The sequence below is a fragment of the Bufo bufo genome, chromosome 3 (genome assembly GCF_905171765.1).
Source record: "Bufo bufo chromosome 3, aBufBuf1.1, whole genome shotgun sequence".
NCBI classification, from domain to species: Eukaryota; Metazoa; Chordata; class Amphibia; order Anura; family Bufonidae; genus Bufo; species Bufo bufo.
This window is the reverse complement of record NC_053391.1, coordinates 567775005-567781004: the sequence shown is the minus strand read 5'-3', so window position 1 is coordinate 567781004 and position 6000 is coordinate 567775005. Positions and strand designations below refer to the sequence as shown.

The window sequence follows — 6000 nt, the reverse complement described above, 5'->3', positions numbered from 1 at the left end:
TTATCCCAATTACAATGAGCAGATAAAAGGTCCAGAGTTCATTTCACGTGTGCTATTTGCATTTGGAATCTGTTGCTGTCAACTCTCAAGATGAGATCCAGAGAGCTGTCACTATCAGTGAAGCAAGCCATCATTAGGCTGAAAAAACAAAACAAACCCATCAGAGAGATAGAAAAAACACTAGGCGTAGCCAAAACAACTGTTTGGAACATTCTTAAGAAGAAGGAACACACCGGTGAGCTCAGCAACACCAAAAGACCCGGAAGACCACGGAAAACAACTGTGGTGGATGACCAAAGAATTCTTTCCCTGGTGAAGAAAACACCCTTCAGAGGGTTCACCACAAGATGGAAACCATTGGTGAGCCTCAAAAACAGGAAGGCCAGATTGGAGTTTGCCAAACGACATCTAAAAAAGCCTTCACAGTTCTGGAACAACATCCTATGGACAGATGAGACCAAGATCAACCTGTACCAGAGTGATGGGAAGAGAAGAGTATGGAGAAGGAAAGGAACTTCTCCTGATCCTAAGCATACCACCTCATCAGTGAAGCATGGTGGTGGTAGTGTCATGCCGTGGGCATGTATGGCTGCCAATGGAACTGGTTCTCTTGTATTTATTGATGATGTGACTGCTGACAAAAGCAGCAGGATGAATTCTGAAGTGTTTCAGGCAATATTATCTGCTCATATTCAGCCAAATGCTTCAGAACTCATTGGACGGTGCTTCACAGTGTAGATGGACAATGACCCAAAGCATACTGCAAAAGCAACCAAAGAGTTTTTTAAGGGAAAGAAGTGGAATGTTAAGCAATGGCCAAGTCAATCACCTGACCTGAATCCGATTGAGCATGCATTTCACTTGCTGAAGACAAAACTGAAGGGAAAATGCCCCAAGAACAAGCAGGAACTGAAGACAGTTGCAGTAGAGGCCTGGCAGAGCATCACTAGGGATGAAACCCAGCGTCTGGTGATGTCTATGCGTTCCAGACTTCAGGCTGTAATTGACTGCAAAGGATTTGCAACCAGGTATTAAAAGTGAAAGTTTGATTTATGATTATTATTCTGTCCCATTACTTTTGGTCCCTTAACAAGTGGGAGGCACTTATGCAAACTGTTGTAATTCCTACACCGCTCACCTGATTTGGATGTAAATTCCCTCAAATTAAAGCTGACAGTCTGCAGTTAAAGCACATCTTGTTCGTTTCATTTCAAATCCATTGCGGTGGTGTATAGAGCCAAAAATATTAGAATTGTGTCGATGTCCCAATATTTATGGACCTGACTGTATATTGCATTTTACAATCTATACCTTTAAAGAGTCACTTAGCTTTTACAAACCTTTTGAAATCTCATAGCAACATATCAAAGGGTATTCCCATCTTGGACACTGGCGGTATATCGCTAGTTCAGGGATCAGCAACCTCCGGCACTCCAGCTGTTGTGAAACTACAACTCCCAGCATGCATGCTCCATTCACTTCCATGGGAGATCTAAGAAAAGACAAGCAATTGTCCATGCTGGGAGTTGTAGTTTCACCCCAGCTGGAGTGCCGGAGGTTGCTGATCCCTCTGCTAGGTTATGACCCCAGTGTCTGATAGGTGCGGGTCCACAAAGTGCCAGAGAGCACACCGGCTGAAAACAGGCGAGCGCTGGCTCAGCTATTTCCCTAAGCTCCATAGAAGTAAATGGAGCGGTGGTCATGCTTGTGCGGTGCCCTTCCCATTCATTTCAATGGGACTTCAGAATATAGCCGAGCTCGCAGCTGTTCAAGAAGGCAGCGGTGTTCCTGTGAGCACTGTGACCTTCTCCGTGCTGACCACGCCCAGTGCCGTACATTGTATAGCGGCTATGCTTGGTATCGCTTACAGCACCATTCACTTCAAGCACAGCCGCTATACAATGTACGGCGCTGTGCTTAGTAAGCACAGAGAAGACCGCGGTGCTCACAGGAGCGCCAGTGCCTTCTCACACAGCTGATTGGTGGGGTCCCGGGTGTCGGACCCCACCGTTCAGATACTGATGACCTATCTTGAGGATAGTAGAAAATATTTGCGAAAGCATCACTAATGTCCCTAGACTTTCTCTCAGGAATGCCTCAGCCTGTCAGCAACCATAGATCCTCTGGTTGCTCCATATACGATACCTAGTAGAGTAGACGGCAACATGTCCTTCAAGGTTTCGACTATATCATAGCTTGAAGAAGACTAGGATATAGTCGAAACGTTGCACTATCTTTGGCACTTTCTGTACATTTTTATGGACCCAACTTGAATAAAGAAACCTTGAAGGACATGCTGCCGTCTACTCTGGTATTCTATCCTGAGGATGGGTCACCAGTAATGTTGAGTGAACTTCTGTTTTCAAGTTCGGCGTACAAGGTTCGGGTAAGGGATATCTAAGATAACCCCAACCTTATACGCCGCACTTGAAAACAGAAGTTCACTCATCCCTAGTCATCAGTATCATACTCCTGGAAGGTCTATGTGGTCCTTTTTTGGGGAGGTGGTCATGGCTGTTGAGGATGCTGTGGTTGTCTGCCTCTGGGGATTCTCCAAGAAGCCCAGCCATTGTTCCATAACTTTAATTAGAGGTAGATAGGGCCACTCTCATTTTGTCAGGGCCCTGTGATTTCTGAGGTGAGGTCCTAACATTTCCAGATAACATATGACTCCATTTACAGATGTTCCATGAAGCCTCGATAACAAGTGAGTGCACACTCCACTCTGCAGTGACGCTAGTCCTCTCACATCCACAGCTTATGGGACAAGTTCTGAGCCTGGAGTGCAGCCGGCTCCTCTAGGACCGCGCGGCCTACGCCAGCACTTCCTGCCTCGCTCTCACACACTCAGCTTCCAACCCCCGGAGCCGCGGCTTCGTCCTGCTACCTCCCCCAGGCCAGGCCGGGGACCATGTGAGAAGAGGCCGCGACCAGCGCCACTTACACCTATCTCTGGCGGCTTCAGGTGAGTACGGGCAGCCGGGGAGTGACGCGGGAGACCCCGGGGCTTCAGAGGGGAGTGTAGGCCCCAGTGACTTCACTGCGGCGGAGTCAGGGACAGGTCTCCCGGAGCGGCCACTTCATCAAGTTCTTTATGTGATGATGGAGAGTCCGGGAGGGGAGAGGAGCCCGCGGGGAGCCCCCGACACCGCACCCCGGTGCAGGCCACACCGTAATGTAATGGCCTCCTGCTAATAATCCCATTATTAATATGGCTGTACTGCGCCGTGTGCTCCCGCCGCTCGTCACCTGCTCGCTCCATTTTATGATTGAACAGTTTCTCCCTCTGATATGAGAGTGATTCATCCGAGCAGCAAATGGAGCTCAGCCCTGCATTTAAATCCCCAGCAAGGTTCCTATTGTTACAGGCGCCCTGGAGCCTGTGTACTGAATATCATCTGTATATCCCAGGACCTGTAGTGAATATCCTAAACTTATCCCAGGACCTGTAGTAGTGAATGTCCTAAACTTATCCCAAGACCTGTAGTAGTGAATATCCTAAACTTATCCCAGGACCTGTAGTAGTAAATATCCTAAACTTATCCCAAGACCTGTAGTAGTAAATATCCTAAACTTATCCCAGGACCTGTAGTAGTGAATATCCTAAACTTATCCCAAGACCTGTAGTAGTGAATGTCCTAAACTTATCCCAGGACCTGTAGTAGTAAATATCCTAAACTTATCCGAGGACCTGTAGTAGTAAATATCCTAAACTTATCCCTGGACCTGTAGTAGTAAATATCCTAAACTTATCCCAGGACCTGTAGTAGTGAATATCCTAAACTTATCCCAAGACCTGTAGTAGTGAATATCCTAAACTTATCCCAGGACCTGTAGTAGTAAATATCCTAAACTCATCCGAGGACCTGTAGTAGTAAATATCCTAAACTTATCCCAGGACCTGTAGTAGTAAATATCCTAAACTTATCCCAGGACCTGTAGTAGTAAATATCCTAAACTCATCCGAGGACCTGTAGTAGTAAATATCCTAAACTTATCCGAGGACCTGTAGTAGTAAATATCCTAAACTCATCCGAGGACCTGTAGTAGTAAATATCCTAAACTTATCCCTGGACCTGTAGTAGTAAATATCCTAAACTTATCCCAGGACCTGTAGTAGTAAATATCCTAAACTCATCCGAGGACCTGTAGTAGTGAATATCCTAAACTTATCCCAGGACCTGTAGTAGTAAATATCCTAAACTCATCCGAGGACCTGTAGTAGTAAATATCCTAAACTTATCCCAGGACCTGTAGTAGTAAATATCCTAAACTCATCCGAGGACCTGTAGTAGTAAATATCCTAAACTCATCCGAGGACCTGTAGTAGTAAATATCCTAAACTCATCCGAGGACCTGTAGTAGTAAATATCCTAAACTTATCCCTGGACCTGTAGTAGTAAATATCCTAAACTTATCCCAGGACCTGTAGTAGTAAATATCCTAAACTTATCCCAGGACCTGTAGTAGTAAATATCCTAAACTTATCTCAGGACCTGTAGTAGTGAATATCCTAAACTTATCCCAGGACCTGTAGTAGTAAATATCCTAAACTTATCTCAGGACCTGTAGTAGTAAATATCCTAAACTTATCCGAGGACCTGTAGTAGTAAATATCCTAAACTTATCCCTGGACCTGTAGTAGTAAATATCCTAAACTTCTCCCAGGACCTTTAGTAGTAAATATCCTAAACTTCTCCCAGGACCTGTAGTAGTAAATATCCTAAACTTATCCCTGGACCTGTAGTAGTAAATATCCTAAACTTATCCCAAGACCTGTAGTAGTAAATATCCTAAACTCATCCGAGGACCTGTAGTAGTAAATATCCTAAACTTATCCCAGGACCTGTAGTAGTAAATATCCTAAACTTATCCCAGGACCTGTAGTAGTAAATATCCTAAACTTATCTCAGGACCTGTAGTAGTGAATATCCTAAACTTATCCCAGGACCTGTAGTAGTAAATATCCTAAACTTATCTCAGGACCTGTAGTAGTGAATATCCTAAACTTATCCCTGGACCTGTAGTAGTAAATATCCTAAACTTATCTCAGGACCTGTAGTAGTGAATATCCTAAACTTATCCCAGGACCTGTAGTAGTAAATATCCTAAACTTATCCGAGGACCTGTAGTAGTAAATATCCTAAACTTATCCCTGGACCTGTAGTAGTAAATATCCTAAACTTATCTCAGGACCTGTAGTAGTGAATATCCTAAACTTATCCCAGGACCTGTAGTAGTAAATATCCTAAACTTATCCGAGGACCTGTAGTAGTAAATATCCTAAACTTATCCCTGGACCTGTAGTAGTAAATATCCTAAACTTATCCCAAGACCTGTAGTAGTAAATATCCTAAACTCATCCGAGGACCTGTAGTAGTAAATATCCTAAACTTATCCCAAGACCTGTAGTAGTAAATATCCTAAACTTATCCCAGGACCTGTAGTAGTAAATATCCTAAACTTATCCCTGGACCTGTAGTAGTAAATACCCTAAGCTTAAAGGGGTTGTCTTCACTTCAACAAATGGTATTTATCATGTAGTGGAATTTAACACAAGGCACTCACTAATGTATTGTGACTGTCCATATTGCTTCCTTTACTCGATTCATTTTTCCATCACATTATCCACTGCTTGTATCCGACCATTCTGTAATCCAGCAGTGGTGGTCGTTCTTCCACACTAGGGAATAGCAGCGGCCTGTGCGCACTCCTGTGGTCCCAACCTTTAGGATATTATTCTTTCAAGGCTATAGAGATTTATTTATGGTTTGTTATACTATCTATGGGGATTCTGTTACAAATAATTTTAGGAAATATTAAAGGTTAGATTTTAAAAAGGGGGTTTATTTTTGGTTTACGGTGATCTGTGACTACCAGGGGGGGGCCGGCGTTTTATCGTGTAATCTGGAAGCACGACCACTGCTGTTGGATTGCAGGGTGGTCATAACCCCTGAATACAAGAAGTGTGTAAATGAAGCAATTTTACAAAGAGACTCT

The 6000-nt window shown here is 44.0% G+C and overlaps 1 protein-coding gene across 5 annotated transcripts in view; it reads left to right on the top strand.

Annotated features, from left to right (window-relative positions):
• Positions 1–2833: 2833 nt before the first annotated feature.
• Positions 2834–6000, top strand: part of BAZ2A (bromodomain adjacent to zinc finger domain 2A) — a 100552-nt gene continuing 97385 nt past the window's right edge. For all 5 annotated transcript variants that reach the window (XM_040425626.1, XM_040425622.1, XM_040425621.1 and 2 more), the window contains exon 1: positions 2834–2965. The gene's annotated coding sequence lies outside the window, so the exon portion shown is untranslated. The remainder of the gene's footprint in view (positions 2966–6000) is intronic.